This window comes from Dendropsophus ebraccatus, chromosome 7 (assembly GCF_027789765.1).
Source record: "Dendropsophus ebraccatus isolate aDenEbr1 chromosome 7, aDenEbr1.pat, whole genome shotgun sequence".
Lineage (NCBI taxonomy): Eukaryota > Metazoa > Chordata > Amphibia > Anura > Hylidae > Dendropsophus > Dendropsophus ebraccatus.
Genome location: NC_091460.1, coordinates 93,893,557 through 93,915,012, shown reverse-complemented (window position 1 = coordinate 93,915,012; position 21,456 = coordinate 93,893,557). Strand labels below are relative to the sequence as shown.

The window sequence follows — 21,456 nt, the reverse complement described above, 5'->3', positions numbered from 1 at the left end:
GCCCCTCTCAGTCCCACCCCTCAGTGATTCTAAATGATAAAAAGGTGCACTAAATTTCCTTTAATCCTTATATATGGGGGGAATTAAGGTGGTGCTGTCATGAAGGAATCATGGAAAGTGAATTACCAGTAAGAGTAATTTTTTTATTTCCACAGCATGCTCCTTCATGACAGCACCATGAATGGAGACCTACCAAATTAGCAGTCTCAGGGAGGGATGACTGCTTGCAGGACCTTTCTGCCAAATGAACAGTCTTGATTTGCTGAAACATCCAACGATAATGCCTTATTAAGGTATTTATGCTTGACCACGTAGTGGCTTTACATATCTGGTCAGGTGATGCGTCCGCTTTCTCTGCCTAGGAAGAGGAGACCCTGCGAGTAGAGTGGGCTTTGGTGCTAGATGGAATTGTTTGTTTTTGTGCAGCTTAGCCCTCTGCTATAGCCAGTTTTATCCACCTAGCTATTGTATCCTTAGGTACCTTTCTCCCCTTGTTTTTACCCTGGTACTGTATAAACAGATTATGATCAACTATCCAATCTTTGGTGACAGCAAGATAATGGATGATTCTCCTGACATCTAAGCAATGGAATTGTCATTGTCAATTGACAATTGTCATCTGATGGTGAATTACAAAAAGGAAGAATTAGGTCTTGGTTTCTATGAAAATCAGTGTTTACTTTAGTGGTGAACAAGTAGTCATGTCTTAGAATACTCTTATCTAATATTTTCAAAAAAGGTTCTCTACAGGAGAGGGCCTGAATCTCTCTTATCCTCCTAGCTGTTGCTACTAAGAAAGCTGCTTTAATAGAGCTAGAGGAAAGAAAGGAAAAAAAACTGGGCACCGGCGCCTTGTGTGATACCAAAGGGAAGAGGTAGATATGTAGGAAGAAGGTATTGCACTCACCTTTAAGCCACTTGGGCTCGTAGAATATAACTGACTCCCAGCAGATAGGCAGCCCCCCTCCCCTCATACTCTCTCCTGCTGCCGAGTGGACTCGGTGAGTGAAGGAGTCCTGTCACTTGTTTATCTTCCCTCCTTGACAGACCCTCCTGCTGCCCTGACCTAATTAGTAGAGATGAGCGAACCTCGAGCATGCTCGAGTCCATCCGAACCCGAAGGTTCGGCATTTGAATAGCAGTGACTCCTGAAGTTGGATAAAGCACTAAGGCTATGTGGAAAACATGGATATAGTCATTGGCTGTATCCATGTTTTCCAGACAACATTAGAGCTTTATCCAAGTTCTGCAGCTCCCGCTAATCAAATGCCGATCGTTCGGGTTTGGATGGACTCGAACCCGAACCCGGTTTGCTCATCTCTACTTAATCTCTAATTAGGGACTGCCATTGTGCAGATGTCACTTTGCAATGTACACTACATTGCAAAGTGAAAGCAAGTGTGCGCAGCTTCAGTGCAGGGGCTGACAACCTGTGTGATTATACAGCATCCTGACTGAAGAGAGAGAGGGGGGGGGGGGTCATGTTTAGTGTATGATGGGAGTTGAAGTGAAATGAGGGGCAGGCACTTGCAACGTCACAGCAGCCAAAGTGCATCATGGGAAGCTGAAAGCAAGAAGTAAGGGAGAAATGAAGACTGAGAATGAAGCTCAGGCTGTATGCAGACGGTGGGAAATTCAAACAGTAACAGCTCAGGAGGGATGATAAGTATATAAACTTTGTTTCTGATTGTTTTTTTTTTGTTTTTTTTCTTAGCACGGGAGTTGTCCTTTAACTCAAAATAAATTTAAAGCAACATCCGGCTATAAATAGGGTAGGGTATTTAGGAGGGGTGCTGTCATGGGCTACCAAAAACAAGATTACCCGTAAGTAATCCTGCTTTTGCCCTAACGCCCTATGACAGCACCCCTGGAGGACTAGAATAGTATATAACTAGTTTAAGGAGGGACTACTTCCGACAAAACTTTTTGGCCAAATGATAAATGAGACAGTGGCCTTAACTGTAATCTATAGTGTCTTAGAAAGGTATGACATGAGCTCCAAGTAGCTGCCTTACATATCTGGTCCAAGGAGGCGTCTGCTCGCTCAGCCCAGGTTGTTGCCACAGACCTAGTGGAATGAGCTGTAAAGACGGAAAGGGATACTTTCCCCTGACTGGAGTATGCTAGCGATTGCTAGAAGAAAGGTCATTTTTATCTTAAGGATTTTGATCGGCAGATCTTCCAATGGTTCAAAGGGGGCAAAAGTTAATGCTCTAATACTAGGTTTAATTCCCAGGGTGGTACTGTTACTCTCTTTGGAGGATTTAACTGCGAGGCTGCTGAAATAAACCTTTTTACAAGAGTATTGTCTGCTAGTTTATAGTTTAGGAAGGAGCTGAGGGCAGACACCTGAACGTTTAACTCCATGTCCAAACCCTCTTGCAAAAATTCTAGAATTAAATGGAATATTTGGTTTATCTAAAGGGTTACTTGCTTACCCTGAGAAAATTTGATGTATGCTTGCCACACTCTGAAGTAGATATTTGACATAGTGTCCTTCCTGCTGCGGGTAGATGAGGGTCCCCCGGATGATGTACTGGGCCCTGTGATAGGAGATCTCTGATTTCTGGTAGAATCCAGAGTTGAGCTACTGACAACATCCTTAGGTGTGAGAACCATGGTGTTCTTGGCCAGAAGGGAGCTATCAGTAGGATTGTTGCCTTGTCTTCTCTTACAATTCTGATGACACGAGGAATGAGACGGTAGGGAGGAAAGGCGTAGCCTCTTTCCTTCACCCAATGAAGGGAGAAGGCATCCACTGCTGTTGGGGAGTCTTGTGGATTCAGGGAGCACAACCTTTGGGTCTTCCTGTTTTCTTTTGTGGCGAAGAGATCTATTGTTGGAGAACTGTACCTTTTTATTATTTGATGAAATATCTGGTTGTTCAGGGACCACTCTGCTTGATGTAGGTGAACACGACTCTCTTCCCGATTCCACGATTCTCCTTTCCCTTCAGGTGGACTGCCGACAGAGATTCTAGATTCTCCTCTGCAAATGAAAAAATCTGAAAGGACAGATTCAAGAGAGGGTGAGATCTGGTTCCGCCCTGTTTGTTGATGTATGACACAGCGGTTGTATTGTCTGAATACACTAACACATGGTGGTTTTTTATTTGCTGTTTGAAACAGTTTAGTGAATTTAGAATTGCCAGTAATTCCTTGAAATTTGATGACTGATTTCGAAGCTGGGGTGTCCAACAACCCTGGGATAAATGACTGTCCACATGAGCTCACCAACCCCAAGGACTGGCGTCCGTGGTTATCCTTAATATTGGCTGAGGATACCAGTGAATCCCCGTGGAAAGGTTTTCTGGGACTGACCACCATTGGAGAGACAGTCTTGCTTTTGAAGAGAGGGCAAACGGAAGATCTAAAGTCTCCTGAGTCCCGTTCCAAGTAGTCAGGATGTTGTTTTGGAGTTCTCTTGACCTGTGCCCACCTTACTGCTGGTATGCAGGAGGTTAATAGTCCTAATACTGACAAAGCCTCTCTGAAGGATGGCCTGTAGGTAAAAAAACAGTGTTTGAACTCTGTTTTACTACTTGTTGTTTTACCTCTGGAAGAAAACTCACCTGTACTGTTGAGTCCAGGAGTACACCTAGAAAGACACACTGAGGGGATGGAATGAGATTGGATTTCTTGATATTTATGTTCCAGCCCAAGGATCTTATTATATGAGATGTTTGTTCTAGATGTAGATGAAGAGTTTGGACCGAGCCTGCTATAAGTAGGAAATCGTCCAGGTATGGGACTAGTACTATGTTCTTTGTCCTTATGAATGCTGCCATGTCTGCTACCACTTTGGTAAATACTCTTGGGGCTTGAGAGACCCCGAAGGGCATTTCCCTGTACTGAAAATGAGCCCATGTTCCTTTGAGGAAGACCACTACCCTTAGAAATTTCTGGTGTGAGGGATGAATGGGTATATGGTAATATGCATCCTCTAAGTCTCTATTGAGGCCATGAGACAGTTTGGGAACAGAAGATGTATGGCAGATTTTAGGGACTCCATTCTGAACTTCTTGTATTTCAGGTAGAGGTTCTGTCCTTTCAGGTTGATAATCACTCGAAAGGAACAGTTTAGTTTCGTAACCAAGAATAGGGGGGAATAAAATCCCTTCCCTTGTTCTGGAGGTGAAACTGGTATTAGTACATTTTTGTTTAGCAGCGTTAGCACTTCCAACTCCAGTGCCAACTACTACTTTTTGTCTGATATCCGCCTGGTGGGAAGATATCTGTCCCCCTGGAAGGAAATTTCCCTCCAGGCTTGGGCAAAAAGGGACAGACGCCCCCCCACCCGCACCTGGCAACCATCATTGTTGAGCGTCTTTGGGTTTGTCCTTTCTGGAAAAAAGAAACCCTTTTCCTTTAGTAGATACTTCAAACTTTTTATTTGTATCTTGGCGAGGTCTGAATGATCTCTTAAACTGCCTTTTGCCTTGGGAAGAGTCCTGAGGTTTTGACATAGCAGGGAAGTCTTTCTAATTATCAGAGGCCTTCTCAAGCAGAGTGTCTAGAACTGGCCCAAAGAGGAATTCCCCATCACAAGGTAAGGCACATAATTTTTCCTTGCATGCTGCATACCCCTTTCATGATTTTAGCCAAACCACTCTTCGAGCGGAGTTTAATAATGCCGCAGATCTTTCAGTCATCCTAATGGCCCTATTTCACGAATCGTTTAGAGGAGCAAACGAGCGCTCTCAGCGCTCGTTTGCTCCTCGTTCTCCACTCGCTGCAGGAGGGGCGGCAGGGAGCTGCGGGGGGGCTGCCCGGGTGATCGCTGATCGTCCAGGCAGCCCATAGGATACAGCAGCGTCTGCCGGCGTCAACGGAGTGACAGCAGCAGATCGTTGCTGTATCAGTCGCTTGTTTTTAAACATGTTGAAAAACAAGCGACTGCAACGATCAGCCGACATGAACAATGTCGGCTGATTGTTGCACTCTATTCCACGGGACGATTATCGTCTGTATTGGCAGATATCGGCCGAATACGGACGATAATCGTTTCGTGGAATAGGGACTTTAAGGGAGTCTACAGACGCATCTGCAAGATAATCTGCAGCTTTAGTGATAATTGGAAAGTTTTCTAGAATTTTTGCATTTGCACCATCTTTAGATAACTGATCTAAAAAGATCTCCCAACCAAACCCTTAGGGAATGTGCCACACACGTGGAAGCTACGTTTGTTCTTAGAGCTGCTGTGCTAGCTTCCCAGGTTTTACGGTTGAAATAGTCTGGTTTCCGATCCATCGGATCTGGAAGTGCCCCAAGTCATCAAATGGTATTGTATTCTTTTTGGTGATTTTTGCTACAGGGGATTCTAATGACGGTGTTCTATCCCAATGTTTAGGGCGCGGTAAACCGGGTCTTTCAAAAGGGCTGTTGTTTTTTGGCTTTTGGTTCATCAGGTAGGCCTTTCTTTTTGTCAGTCGCCTTTTCCAGAATCTTGTCTAAGTCCGCCCTGAACACATATTAACCTCTAAAGGGAATAGAACACAATTTATTTTTAGATATGGTTTTGCCACACCAAGACGTTAACCAGAGTTGGACAAAGTTGCTGATTTAGCACTGAACCTGATCGACTCAGCCGGGGCATTAGCAAGAAAACCAGTAGCCAGCTTTAGAAGAGGTAAAGTGGCTAAAATGTCTTCTCTAGTGGTTTTTCTGGAAAGTAAGATTTCAAGATTTTCATATTTTTTTAAAGGGGAACCTGGGGTAGAGGGGAAAAAAAATAAAATAAAAACTTCTGCAGATGCATATAGCATTACTTACCTATCGTATTTTTCAGAATATAAAGGTGCACATAAAATCCTATAATTTTCTCAGAAATCGAAAGTGCGCCTTATATGTGAATTCATTCTTCACTTGAGTTAGGGTCAAACTGAGTAAATCAGGCGGAACTCTCCACCACAGAATCCCGCCTGCCTCAGTGGGCCATAGCCTGTCAATGCTGCGCTGCGCCTTACAATCCAGTGCGCCTTATAACCGGGTGCGCCTTATATATGAACCTATACATTTTAGCAGGCGATCTTTGGTAATGCGCCTTATAACCTGGTGCGCCTTATAGTCCGAAAAATACGGTATCTATCCCAGTTTTGAAACTACCAAAAATCCATTTGTTTTGGGGGGTTTTGTTCTGTTTTGTGTTTCTGTATTTCCTGGTTGAGCAGATGTACTTAGTACTACAGGTTCCAGAATGCAATGCTTTCCGTCAATTGTTCCATCACAGTCCTCCACCCTGCCTATTCCCCGCCCAAATCTGTTGCAGAACATCTAGGCTGTGTTCACACATTGCAGTTTCATTGTGTTACCTTGGCAGTACTTTATCATTTCATTGTGGTCCTACCCACACAGCACACTGTATTCTCTACCTGTAATGCTGATATTGGAATAAAGCAAAGAACTTTTTAAATTAAATATTTTTTTTCTTTTCCTTTCCACACACATAATATGTTCAAGCATCTTTTATCTTTGAAGTTGATTCCCACAATAAGGTGTTTATTCGATACCATCTTACATGGGATATACTGTTTATGCCTTGTTTTTTGTGCAGGTGGGATTGGCAGTGCCGGCTCTTATCCTCTTTGCTGTTTAGCATTATCTATTTGTGTTACTGCATCATTTTTGTGCAGATACTGCAGTACTGCAATGAAACTCCAACATGTGTGAACACAGCCCTAATTTCACTGTAGACTTTTGCACAATCAGCGAAGTTGAAACACCTGCTTATGGCCAGGTGAATCACACCCTGCCCTCTGTCTGCATCATCAGCCTGTGTCTAGCAAACACACACAATGTGAGACAGAGGCATGGAATATTTGTCTCCTAAGGTTTTCTTTCCTACAAGTTTTCCTTCTCTGGAGTTCGCCTTTAAGCAAGGCATTAGCCTTTCTAACCATAGGATGCCTAAGCTGGCTAGAGTCCTCAAAATGAAATTGAGGTCCGATTAGCCACTTAAACATCTATCTTAGGGGTCTCATCCCATATATTTGTGTCAGCAGTAGCAAATAATCTCTCTAGACATAGAAAACCTTTTTTCAGTCTGCTCCCATTCTTCCAGCACTTATTCCTTTAAGTTAGTATTAATGGGGAAAATGCTGGTTTTTTTTTATAAATTTTTTGCTCTAAGGCCTCCAAACATTTCATCAATCACAGATTTCTCCTCTGTAGTCTCTTCCAGAGTCATGGTTTCTCTAATCGTTTTGATTAAGGTACCTATGTCTAAGGAATCAAAAAAAAAATTTCCTAGCTAAAACAGGGGTACACGATACATTATACGCCTCTTCCCTGCTATCACCCTCAGGTCTCTCTCCTTTTAGCTCTAAATCAGAGGTTGCATGAACAGATGCATTATCGGCTAGGTTTTGCTAGGAGAAGAGACAGTAGTAGAAGCAGAAGTTTTAACTATAGTGACCTCTTATTTTACAATACATCTAATATTGACGATAAGAGACTGTTTTTCTTCTCTTAATACATTGTTAATGCAGGCAGAGCACAGTTGTTTGTTGTATGATGCCTCTAAATAAATGCTCATGATGCATTTTTTTATCCCTTTTAGGATCCTTTTCTTTCCTTGGGGTCTCCTCTCCCTAAAACAAGATCAGAGGAGGAGACCAGTTACCCCTAAGCAAAGTCCACATAAATGAAAATAATGGGTATACACCCTACTCACAACCGTCCCAGGCTCCTCCGATATACGGATATATGGATGACCCTGTCCCTATTCATGAACATACAAAGTGGCATTATGTGTGGTGTGTTTTACAGGTTTTCGTGTAGTAGATATTTTATAGTTCGTAATTGATATTTTATAGATTGAGCAGGACCATAGCTGATCCAAGTTAATCATATGGACTTACTGATTAACTTGGGAGTCAAGCCATCTGTTTACCCTTTGTAAAAGACCAAAAGGCTCTCTACAAGGGGCAATAAGCATGAAGCTGTAAAGGAGATGGTGAAGTAGATTATGGCTAGTGTGTTGAGTTCCCACCTTTGAGGCAGGCTCACTGACTCCATACCAGCAGGGGGTGGATGCTCTTAAAGAAAATGAATATGAAATCTTCCATAACTTTGTACAAATAAAACATAGAGCCACAGAACCAATTTCCTAGCGTCAGTTATGATGAGGACATCGCAGGGAGTCCAAACATGGCCTGTCTACCTGTCCTCATCATTACATAAGGAGTATCTCACCTTCTGAGTGTCTAGTGCATATAATGTTGGGTATGCCAGAAATCAGAACGGTGAGATATTAATTATGAATAACAGCTGGGGCCTGTACCGTCGATATGGCACCTGGAAAAGTATCTTTTTGATATTCCCAGGTGTGTTCCCTTGAGGGCTGAGGGGGGTGGCTGAAACTCTGCCAAGAGGGGGTGAGTCAGAGATTTCAGGTGACGCCCCTCAGGCCAACCCATTAAGCCCTTAGAAAAAAAATGAGAGGGGGGGGGGGCACCAGGGTAAGCATACCATGTTTATTTGCTAACCAAGAGTGCCTGTCTGACTCTTCATTACAGAAGGAGACCTGAGATTGTGCATAATCCACTGAATGGACAAATTACGAAAAGGTACCATGCTCACAAGGGGACTGCCAACTAACGCACACTCAGCACCTTAGGTAGGGCCCGGGAGCTGACAGATTCCCTTCAATGACAAATAATCACCATTATTTTAAAACAACGCCCATTATTTTGAACTAATAGACCTTTTTGCCGTTAAAATGATGGCCATCCACTTAATTTCAACAGTGTGTGAACAAAGCCTTTCTGTGTTTTCAATTCACTCCTAGTTTTGGTTCCAAAATACCGCCAAAATACAGCCTAAGGCCGGGTTCACACTACGTAAATAACACAGCCCTATTTCATAACAACGTCTGTAATCGTGCAAACAACAGCCGTTATTTGTGAACTAACGACAGTTGTTTGCACAAATATGGCTGTGTTTTTTAACGTAGTGTGAACATAGCCTAAACCTGTTTATATAAAGAAGAAGAAAAATAAGATTACATATACACAAGTCATGTAAGATATCTTACAACAGAAACTGAATAAAATATTTATTATCATACATACTACTGAAATATACACAATATTTTTGGTGGGATAAACCCTTGAAGAGACCAGATTTTTGCCAGCCTGAGGGAAGAATAAATCTAGAGGCAAGGATCCTGACCCAAACCTTGCATTTAGTTTCTCTTTCAGGTGCCATGCTTTTGGTAAAATAACTTTTTTCAAAATTGACCAGCTATTCTGTTACTGTTTCGGATCTTCCGCTCTGCAGCCGCAGGGGGGGCGGCAGTTTATTCCGATGCATCCCCCATTAAAAGGCGTATGTATCAGAATAAGGCCCATTAGTGACCGCTGTGAGGCAACATGGCGGTCACTAAGGGGTTAAAGGGGTAGTTCACACAACAACAACAAAAAAAATGTTTAAAGCGTAACTGTCATTTCAGGGCCATTTTTCTGAAAACATTAAATATCAACAGTACAAGCGATTTTAAGAAACTCTGTAATAGGTTTTATGTACTAAAAGAGTTTCCTTCTGTACTGAAAAAGCAATCTCCCAGCCTCCCCCCTCACATCAAATGAAGCAGGATTTCTGTCTCCATTATGTGTCTATGGAGAGGGGAGGGGCTGTTAGGAGTGACTGAGCACGGAGGATTTCTGCAAAGCACAACACCCTGCAATCTTCTCTCATTAAGTTCATAGATAAGTACTGACCCTTCTGACACCAGAATTTAGCATTTTAGGTGCCCAGAGAGTCTACAAACAAGTGACCTTCATGTCACCTCTTCCTGCTCCCTCATCTCCCTCAGCCCCTCCCCCTTCATAGGCTTACAATGGAGAGAGCAGAACCCGTCTTCACTGGCTTCTCTGTAATGAAGACGTGTTTGCCTGATAATGCACAGATAAGAAGTCAGGGGGGGGGGAGGCTGGGAGATTGCATCTTGAGTACAGGAGGCGGCTTTTTTGGCTGATGAAACCTATTACAGAGTTTCTTAAAATCGTTTATACTACTGATTTCTGCAATAAAAAAAACATGACAGTTACGCTTTAAATTAACTGGTGCCAGAAAGTCCCACAGATTTGTAAGTTATTTCCATGACAAAATTTCAAGTCTCCCAGTACTTAACATCTGCCCTAAGTCCAGCAGGAAGTGGTATTCTCTTTCCAGTACGACACACTGCTTTCTGCTGCTACCTCTGTCCAAGTTAGGGACTGTCTAGAGCCGTAGAGGACTGTGTCAGGGTATGTCCACACTGAGGAAAAGGCGAGGAATTAGGTGAGGAATTGAAGAGGAATTTCAGCTTGAAATTCCTCCCGTAAAATATGTACAGAGCAAAGTCCCATTGTGTTCAATGAGTTTTCTGCTCTGTTGTTCACACTGCAGAATTTCCGAGCAGAATTTTCTGCTGTAGATCTGCTAGAGGAATCCTATAGAAGTCAATGGGGGGCTTAAACTCTGCTTGAATTCTGCCTGAAAACTTTCTGCTTTAATTACTCAAGAATTGCTCCGTGTGCACATACCCTCAGAATGGAAAGAATACACCACTTCCTGCAGGACATACAGCAGCTGATAAGTACTGGGAGACTCAAAAGTTTGTAATAGAAGTAAATTACAAATCTCTAGCAACAGTTGATTTGAAAGAAAAAAAGTTTTGGTAAATTAGCCCGTTAACCAAAGGCTGGGCAATGTGGAGGAAGTCTCATGAATTTCCCATACTGCCGACTATACATGCACTCTGTAATTTACAGTAACAGGCAATGAGATTTTTAACAAAAGTTACAGCCCTTAAAAAGAAAATTAATAAAAGTCTCAATCAGGGCCCCTGTCACCAAACTTATGCTTCCCTTAACCCCTTAATGACCACAGGCGTACATTTACGCCCCTGCTGCCTGGGCTTTAAGGCAACAGGGCGTAAATGTACGCCCGGGGTTTACCCGACCGCTGTGTGAACTCACACAGCGATCAGGTAGAGATAGCTGCTATAACGTTAGTTAGTACTAAGTGACCAATAACAGTGAAAAGGGGCAGTATGTAATAACGGATCCTGTCCCTGCACACCTCAGTCAGGAAGACGAGGTGTGCAGAACAGGTGTGTGTGCCGCAGCTGCTGCATACTCACCTGATCTGAGTTGTCCAGGGCCAGGATCCGTCCAGGAGAGGAGCGCCATCATCTTCTGTCCTCCTCGACTGCTTCTTCTGCTGCTGCTGCTGCCGCAGCAGCTGAGGTTGGTTGGAGGCTAACTGCCCCCTAGCTGCTGATCAGTAAATTGACACTGATCAGCAGCTTTGGGGTGCTCAGGCAGGGTTTTTATTTTTTTTAACTCCTCTTCCTTTTTTTTTTTTACTTCCTACCGCCGCCGAGTGCTGATCAGCAGCGACACTTCGCCACTGAACAGCAACTCATTTTTTGGCGTAGGTTTCCCCCCCCTTACAGTTAAATCACACACAACGTAAAAAAAACACTACACTACACAATTCAAAATAAAGTTTCCTACATTACATCTACATAGCCCTACATACTAACCCCCATATAAAAATGTCCCAGAGAGTGTTTTCGGTGGAAGAGGCATATGCTTTAGTTGCCTCAGACACCGAAACAGCCAGTGAGGATGAATGGGGGGATCCTTCTTTCCTCCATTCATCTTCATCAGCAGCATCATCATCATCATCCAGTGATGATAAATATCTACCTAGGCGTCCCAGGAGAACGCCTCGGGCTGCACGCCAGACACGTCATCCCATTCCGCCCCCTGCTCCCCAGACAGGTAACCCCATCCTTCCCCCTGCCCCCCAGACAGGTGACCCAATCCTGCCCCCCAGACAGGTGACCCCATCTGGATCCCAGACCCCCAAAATTATCAGCCCCAGATTCCTGGCTTTATGGCAATGGCGGGAATCCAAATTAATCCCAAAGATCTCAAAGAAATAGACTTTTTCAAGCTCTATTTCTCTGATGACCTTGTAAATTTGATGGTGGCGAAAACAAACCTGTACACGCACCAATTTCTAGCCCAGAACCCATCCTCTTCTTTTGCTAGGCCCATGGCTTGAACCCCTGTTGATGCAGCCGAAATGACAACATTTTGGGGGCTCCTGCTGCACATGGGCCTTGTAAAAAAAAACAACATAATTCGGCAATACTGGAGTGGGGATGATATATATAATACCCCACTTTACAGAATGGCCATGGCGCGGTTTCGATTCAAAGCCATCCGAAAATTATAATGACAATGCAAGTTGCCCCCCGCGAGATGATCCCTCATATGACCGCCTATACAAAGTACGGCCGGTCATAGAGCATTTCTCAGCCAAATTTACTGAGATGTATATCCCAGAGAAATACATCTCAGTAAATGAGTCCCTCCTGAGCTTCAAAGGGAGGCTTCTTTTCTGCCAGTACCTTCCCAATAAAAGAACACTTACAGATTTAGAGTATATGAGGGTAGGGACACTCGAATCCAACCCCCAAAATGCCCCCCCATCCTCGGAGTTAGTGGGAAGATCGTTTGGGAACTGATCTTCCCACTGCTGGATAAAGGTTATCACCTGTACGTTGATAACTTTTATACCAGCATCCCCCTGTTTCGGTCCCTCGCTGCCCGAGCTACTGTAGCTTGCGGCACAGTCCGAAAAAATCAAAGAGGCCTCCCAAGTCATCCGGTTAGACAACTGATGCGAAGGGGTGAGAGCAAGGCCTATGCCTGTGAAAATATGTTGTTGGTCAAATATAAGGACAAACACGATGTCCTTATTTTGACCACAATTCACAGAAATATCACCACCCCAGTCCCTGTACGTGGTACCACAAACGTGGTGAACAAACTTGATTGTGTTCTAGAGTACAATCAGTATATGGGAGGAGTCGATCTCTCAGATCAAGTACTCAAACCATATAACGCCACGAGAAAAACCAGAACGTGGTATAAAAAGGTGGCCGTATATCTGGTACAGACAGCGATGTACAACGCTTTTGTGCTGTACAGATGTGCCGGCCACCCAGGGAAATTCCTTGAATTCCAGGAAGCAGTGATCAAAGCCCTGATATTCGGCAGCCACAGAGAGGGCCCCAGCGCTTCTGGATATGAAGGACCCCGTATCGTACAGGGACAACATTTTCCAGGTGAAGTCCCGCACACTGGAAAAAAGGGGAGATCCCAAAAGAAGTGCAGAGTGTGCCACAAAAGGGGGATCAGGAAGGACACCATTTACCAGTGTGACACCTGTCCTGATCACCCCGGCCTCTGCATAAAGGATTGCATCAAGGCGTACCACACATCATTGGAGTTTTCTAAATTATCTAAATTCTTCCCCTTATTCCTACTTCAGGGGTCACGTTGATCCAGGGATTATTCTGATTGCCATTATGGAGTCGGGAAGGAATTTTTTCCCTGTGATGAGGCTACTGTCGTCTGCCTCACGAGGGTTTTTGCCTTCCTCTGGATCAACACAGGTTGAATTTGATGGACTGTCCTTTTCAACCTTATAAACTAATAATTGGCCTAATAACCCCAAATAAATTAAAATTGTCCCTTTTTTCCCAACTAAATAGATATGGCCGCCATTCCCATTAGAGGCTTGCCATGTTGCATTTACATAGCCTCTGTGTGGCCAGGACAGTAGAAACCCCCCACAAGTGACCCCATTCCGGACACTACACCCCTTAAAGGGGTACTTTGTAATGTATGTTATGTCTGTGAATTGCCCCGTTCCCCGTGTCCCACCACCCCCACCCGTGTACCCGGAAGTGTGGTGCATTATACATTACCTGATCCGTGTCGAGGGCCGTCCGCCATCTTGTGCCAAACGTCATCTTCAGACGGACGGACGAGTCGCTGCCGCCCATCCCCCCTCCGCCGCGTCACAACTGTGCTCAGCTCAGCCAGTTATGCTCAGCCAATCGTGGCTGAGCATCGGATGGCGCTGCAGAGGGCGGCCGGCATTTGGGACAGTCGGAGCTGTTCGCAGTCCGCCCGATGAAGACGTCACTCGCTGAAGATCAGAGACAGGTGTCGGCACATGACAGGTGAGTATAGCGCACCACACTTCTGGGTACACGGGTGGGGGTGGTGGGACACGGGGAAGGGGGCCCATTCACAGACATAACATACATTACAAAGTTGTATAACTTTGTAATGTGTGTTAGCCTGTGAATAATTTTTTACCGCCGCACTACCCCTTTAAGGAATCTAACAAGGGGGGCAGTGGGGATGTGGCCCCCAGGTGACAGGCACATTAGTGCTGTGAAAGTGAAAAAAATTGTATTTTTAATCTTCACAGCACATGTTCTACATATGTGCCCGTCACCAGTGGGGTCCATATGTTCACTGCACCCCTTGTTTGATTCCTTATGGGGTGTAGTTTCCAGAATGTGACATGGCCTCAATCCTCCATTCCAGCCTCTAAATCGCGCTATGTCCCTTTGGTGGCTTGCCCTGTGCCCATTTGGCACATTATGTCCACATGTGGGGTATTTTCGTACTCAGGGGAAATTACCCCACACGTTTTGTGTTTATTTTTTCTTTTAACCCCTTGTAAAAATGAAAAAAATCAAGGCTAGACCCACATTTAGTGTAAAAAAATTTAATTTTTTTACACTAAATCGTTTATCTAGTCTTTATTTTTCCATTTTCACAAGGGGTTAAAAGATAAAAAAAAACACGAAATGTGTAGCGCAATTTCCCCCAAGTACGGAAATACCCCACATGTGGACATAAAGCGCCATGCGGGTGCAGGGTAAGCCTCCGCAGGGAGGGAGCGCCATTTGGCTAGAATGGATGGTGAATGCCATGTTGCATTTACAAAGGCCCTTTGTTGCCAAGACATTGGAAACCCCCCACAAGTGACCCCATTCTGGAAACTGCACCTCTCAAGGAATCTAATAAGGGGTGCAGTGAGGATATGGACCCCTTGATGATGGGCACATTTGTGCTGTGAAAATGAAAAAACTAAATTTTTCACTTTCACGTCACATTGTTCCACATTTGTGCCCATCACCAGTGGGGTCCATATCCTCACTGCACCCCTTGTTAGATTCCTTGAGGATTGTAGTTTCCAGAATGGGGTCACTTGTGGGGGTTTACCACTGTCCTGGCAGCATAGGGTCTTTATAAATGCAACATGGCCCTTGAAATCCATTCCAGCCAAATCCAGCCTCCAAAAGCCAAATGGCGTTCCTTCCCTTCGGAGGCCCGTCTTGCGGCCGCATGGCGCTTTATGTCGACATGTGGGGTATTTCCGTACTTGGGACAAACTGCTCTACACGTTTTGTGGTTTTTTTCTCTTTTAAACCCTTGTGAAAATGAAAAATTCACGGCTAGGCCACAACATCATTGACCTAGTCTTGACATTTCGCATTTGCACAAGGGGTTAAAAGAGAAGAAACAAAACATGTAAAGAAATTTCCCCCGAGTATGGAAATACCCCACATGTTGACTTAAGGTGCTATGCGGCCGGAAGACGAGCCTCCAATGGGAAGGAGTGCCATTTAGCTTTTTGGGGCTGGATTTCGAGGGCCATGGTGCATTTAAAAACTCCCTGTGCTGACAAGGCAGTAAAAAAAACCCACAAGTGACCACATTATGGAAACTAGACCCCTCAGGGAATGTAACAAGGGGTGTAGTGAGCATATGGACCCCACTAGTGACAGGCACAAATGTGGAACAATGTGGCGTAAAAATGAAATATTACATTTTTTACGCTATAATGTTGGTTTAGCCTTGAATTTTTATTTTCACAAGGGGTTAAAAGAGAAAAAAAAACACACAAAATATGTACAGCAATTTTCCCTGAGTCTGTAAATACCCCTTTTTCAATTTTTCCCTTTGTTAAAATGAAAAATTAAAGGTTAAAACAACGTTTCAGTGTAAAAAATATTTCTTTCTTTTTTCATGCCACATTGTTCTGAAAATCTGTGAAGCACCTGTGGGGTCCAGATGCTCACCGCACCCCTTGATACATTCCACGAGGGGTGTAGTTTTCTAAATGGTGTCCCTTTAGGGGTGTTTTTTAGGTTTTGGCACACCAGAGCCTCTGCCAACCTGAAGTGGTACAGTCAAAAATGACCAAATATAACGGAGGCGGTGAAATTCACTAGGCGCTCCTTTACATCTGAGGCTTGTGGTTGCGTCAAATAGCGCAATACGGCCACATATGGGGTATTTCTATAAACTTCAGAAACGGGGCAATAAATATTGAGGTGCATTTCTTTGGTAACAGGTTTACAATTATGAAAGATATTGGATTGCAAGAAAATCTCTGCACAGAAAATCAAAATTTTAACATTTCTTACACACTTAGCTTTTATTTCTGTGACTCCCCTAAAGGGTTAAAGGGGTTGTCCGGCGAAAAAAATTATTCACAGAATAACACACATTACAAAGTTATACAACTTTGTAATGTATGTTATGTCTGTGAATGGCCCCCTTCCCCGTGTCCCACCACCCCCACCCGTGTACCCGGAAGTGTGGTGCGCTATACATTACCTGTCACGTGCCGACCACGGTCTCCGATCCTCAGCAGTGACGTCTTCTTCGGGAGGCCAGCGGATCTTCCCGAGTGCTGGCCGCCCTCTGCAGCGTCATCCGAAGCTCAGCCGCGATTGGCTGAGCATAACTGTGCTCAGCCAATCGCGGCTGAGCAGCTGATGACGTGGCCGCGTCATCAGCCGCTCAGCCGCGATTGGCTGAGCATAACTGTGCTCAGCCAATCGCGGCTGAGCGGCTGATGACGCGGCCACGTCATCAGCTGCTCAGCCGCGATTGGCTGAGCACAGTTATGCTCAGCCAATCGCGGCTGAGCTTCGGATGACGCTGCAGAGGGCGGCCGGCACTCGGGAAGATCCGCCGAACTTACGAAGAAGACGTCACTGCTGACGATCGGAGACCGTGGACGACACGACATGCGGTGAGTATAATGCACCACACTTCCGGGTCTAGCGTGGGTGGGGGAAACACGGGGAAGGGGGCCATTCACAGACATAACATACATTACAAAGTTGTATAACTTTTTAATGTGTGTTATTCTGTGAATAATTTTTTTCGCCGGACAACCCCTTTAAAAAACTTTCTGGATTTCTGGATTTGCAGCGTTTGTGGGGTGCAGTTTCTGAAATGGGGTGCTTTCTGACATACAGTCCCATTAAATACACTTTAGGCTGGGTTCACACTATGTATATTTGAGGCTGTATAGCAACCAAAACCAGGAGTGGATTGAAAACACAGAAAGGCTCTGTTCACATAATGTTGTAATTGAGTGGATGGCCGTCATTTAATGGCAAATATTTGCTGTTATTTTAAAACAACGGCTGTTATATTGAAATAATGGAAGTTATTTACCGTTATATGGCGGCCATCCACTCAATTTCAACATTGTGTGAACAGATCCTTTCTGGGTTTTCAATCCACTCCTGGTTTTGGTTGCTATGAGGACCTGACATGAGGACCAAATACAGCCTGAAATATACATAGTGTGAACCCAGCCTAAGGCTGGGTTCACAGTACGTATATTTCAGTCAGTATTGCAACCAAAACCAGGAGTGGATTAAAAACACAGAAAGGATCTGTTCACACAATGTTGAAATTGAGTGGATGGCCGCCATATAACAGTAAATAACTGCCATTATTTCAATATATCAGCCGTTGTTCTAAAATAACAGCAAATATTTGCCATTAAATAGCAGCCATCCACTCAATTTCAACATTGTGTGAACAGATCCTGTGTTTTTAATCCACTCCTAGTTTTGGTTGCAATACTGACTGAAATATACTGACTGAAATATACATATACTGACTGAAATATATGTAGTGTGAACACAGCCTAAACCTGAACAGGTCCCTAAAAAAAAACTGATTTTGAAATTTTACTGAAAATTTGAAAATTTGCTACTAATGTTTTAGGCTTTCTATTGTCTAAAAAAATGAAAGAAAGTTTAATAAATGCTGCCAACATAAAGTAGACATGTTGCTAATGCTATGTAATATATAATTTATGTGGCATAACCATTTTCTGTATAAGCAGAAAAGTTTCAAAGTTGGAAAAATGCATTTTTTCAAAATTTTTCACAATGATTTGTTATAAGTATCGACTCCATTTTACCAGAAATGTAAAGTACAATATGTCACGAGAAAACAATCTCCGAATCAGCCGGATAGGTAAAAGCATTCCCAAGCTATTAATGAATAAAGTGACACAGGTCATATTCATAAAATTTGCTTCGGTCCTTAAGGCTATTTCAGGCCCGGTCTTTAAGGGGTTAAAAATGGTTATATAAGATAAACCTGGTGACCGAGCTTTGACATGAATCAGCAAAGAAATTGTATGGCTAAAGAGAAGGCCAGAAGCCAAACCTACAGCTTATCAGCTCCCCAAATTCTGTTTAAGCTACGTCCACATGTGCTTAGAGGGAATAAGTCAGCTATAGTTCACGTTCCAAAGGGATGACACTGTTAGATAACTCATATCTGTCTGTGCTTTGAGAATATAGAGAAATGTTTTTACTCTATAGTAAGGCCTCATTCACACGTCCAGTGTTTTTCACAGAGCACGATTTTGTCCGCTCCGGAAAACGGTTCAGTACAAGAGAGGTGGACGACTGCTATCTGCAGCATGAGACCATGGCTATTGGCGGGAGCGGGCCAATTACCGCTCCAGCTAATTAAGACGTTGGATGCAGCTGTCAAACATGACAGCTGCATCTAACAGTCTTATTTGCAGCCCATCTCTGGTGTCTAGTGGCGGGATCCCCCCTGTGATGTATAAGGATGTATAAAGGAAAAAAAAAAAAGTGTCTTCATTAATAAAAAAAAAAAAAAAAAAACCTCCCCTAAAAAAATGTTTGAATCACCCCCCCTTTTCCCGGGCAGCCCATAGGATATAGCGGCGTCTGCTGCCGACGCTCCTATTCAACGGAGAGACGGCAGCAGATCGCTGCTATATCAGTCGCTTGTTTTTCAAAATGTTGAAAAACAAGCGAATGCAACGATCACCCAACATAAACGATGTCGGCTGATCATTGCACTCTATTCCACGGGACGATTATCATTCGTAGCGGCCGATATCGGCCGAATACGGACAATAATCGTTCCGTGGAATAGGGCCTTAAGAGGAACCACAGCTTTAAAAGAAAGCAAGCAATGTCTGTCCAGTGAGCAGTGTATGTCCTGGGTGAAAGCTGTTAATCTGATGTCAGAGCAATCCACAAACATGGAGCAGCTAGTCCAGCAGCTTGTGCAAGCTAACCTACAGCAACAGCATGCTCATGCTGAGGCCATGCAGGCTCAGCAACAAACCAAAAACCTGCTCATGAAACAACTGGCAGCATTAAAAGTGACTTGACCTGTCCCTCAGACCTCTGATCCATCTGTTGCCAAGGACAACACCAAAAAGTTGGTTCAAAGAGCAATGCAACGGATGGTGGAAGGAGAGGATGTTGAGGCTTACCTGGCTTTGTTTGAGCAAACTGCAGAAAGGTAACGTCTGCCTGATTTACAATGGGCTGAGGTGCTGGCTCTTTTCTTAACAGGTGGACCACTAAAAGCTTATTGTGATTTGTCAGAAGAATCTGCAAAAAGTTATGCTCTGCTTAAAGTGGAAATACTTGCATGGCTGGGGGTTACCTTGGCTGTCCGTGCTCAGCGAGTACATCAGTGGCAGTATGATGCCAGAAAGCCCCCGAGGTCTTAAAGTGACACTGTCACCCCCTTTGCTCATTCTGACATCTCTGCACAGGTGTAAAGGGTAAATTTAGCATTTTCCATACCTTATTTCAGATCATACGTCATGGTGCTTGTTCAAATAAAAAGTGTGTCTTTTTATAAACTGCAGATTGTATTAAGTGAGCGGGCCTTGCGGCAATAGCGCCACTTAGCCTCGCCCACAATGGCACAGTTGGCTCCGCCCCTTGACACCCATTGGTTGGCCGACGTAGAGGGGGTGGGGTCTAGACCTTTCGGCCAGCCTGTTCCAATGGCCGTCGAGGGGGCGGGGCCAACGGTGGCATTGTGGGTGGGGTTATGTGGCGCTAATGCCACAAGGCCCCGCCCACTTAACACAATCTGCAGTTGATAAAAGATGACTTTTTACTTGAACAAGCACCATGACGTATGATATAAAATAAGGTATGAAAACCGCAAAATTTACCCTTTAGAGATGTCAGAATGCACAAAAGGAGGTGACAGTGTCACTGTAAGTGCATGACCTGATGAATCTGATTGATGAATGGCTTGAACCAGAAAGACTCTCTGCACAGCATGTGGTTGACTATGTGGTCACAGAACGCCTGTTTTGTGCCCTTCCGAGAGACTTGCAACACAGGGTAATGCAGAGGGATTCCCAGAATACTGAGCAAATGATGTGCGCTCTGGAAAGACTTTCTGTAACAGAAAGCTGTACTATAAAAAAATTCTGGGGTTCACCACCTCAGAGAAATACCCGGATACGCTGGGGAGCAAGAGATGCTGTGGAAAGCCGCAGAAGTCCAAGGTTTACTGTTCCACAGGTTCATCCATCCAATGTTGGCCTTCTGCCCAGGGTCATTTTACCTAACCCACCCCATGAGCTTCGTTGCTAGAGATGTCATGAGGTTGGTCACATTGGACACAGCCCAAAGGAGCCCATGGACAGCAATGTCATCACACGCCAGTCTATGTTAGTGCACACTGTAAACTCTGCCAGTGCCATGATGAAAGACTCTCGGCACAGTTGTGAAGTCTGGATCGGTGGCCAGTGAGTACTTGCCCTCTTGGACACAGGCAGCATGGTCCCTCTACTATAGGCCAAGTTCCCGTATACACTGGTACACCCTGAGACTAAAATGTCTGTGCAGTGTGTGCACGGGGACACCAAGGAATACCCTTGTGCTCAGGTTACAGTGGAAACACCCATAGGAACTGTGACCTGCCAAGTGGGGGTTGTTTCTGCGCTTGTACATGACCTGATTGGGCTGTGAATTTCCCCTATTCTGGGAGCTCTGGGAAAAAACTTTGAGGTCTGTAGACAGAGTCCAGGCTTCATATAAGGAAGATTTATCTGGTCACAGTAATGATTATAATTCTGATAATGGTAAAATTGTTCCTTTGCCGTTTTGTGTCTTAGCTGGTGATAAGCCTGAAGACTCACTCTCTCTCTCTGAGCAGGATGTACATGACTTGGGAATTCCAAGGACCAATTTTGGCGACAGCTCAGTTGAGAGACCCTAGCCTTAAAAAGGTATTTGAAAGGTGTGCCCCAGGATCCTGAGGCACATTTGGGTTACCCATATTTTGTGCTGATCAATGACCTACTGTATAGAGTGAATAAGTGAAATGATGAGGTCATTGAGCAGTTAGTTGTGCCTTAACAGTATAGGTGCAAGGTCCTTGAACTGGTTCACACACGTGTTAGGAGGTCACTTACGGGTTGAAAAAACACTGGAGCGCATATTGCAGCGATTTTATTGGGCCGGTGTATATAATGA

The 21,456-nt window shown here is 44.3% G+C and overlaps 1 protein-coding gene across 3 annotated transcripts in view; it reads right to left on the bottom strand.

Annotated features, from left to right (window-relative positions):
- LOC138797578 (BTB/POZ domain-containing protein 2-like) overlaps nucleotides 1-21,456 on the bottom strand; it is a 550,827-nt gene that overhangs the window by 456,771 nt on the left and 72,600 nt on the right. The gene's annotated exons all lie outside the window — the stretch shown is intronic.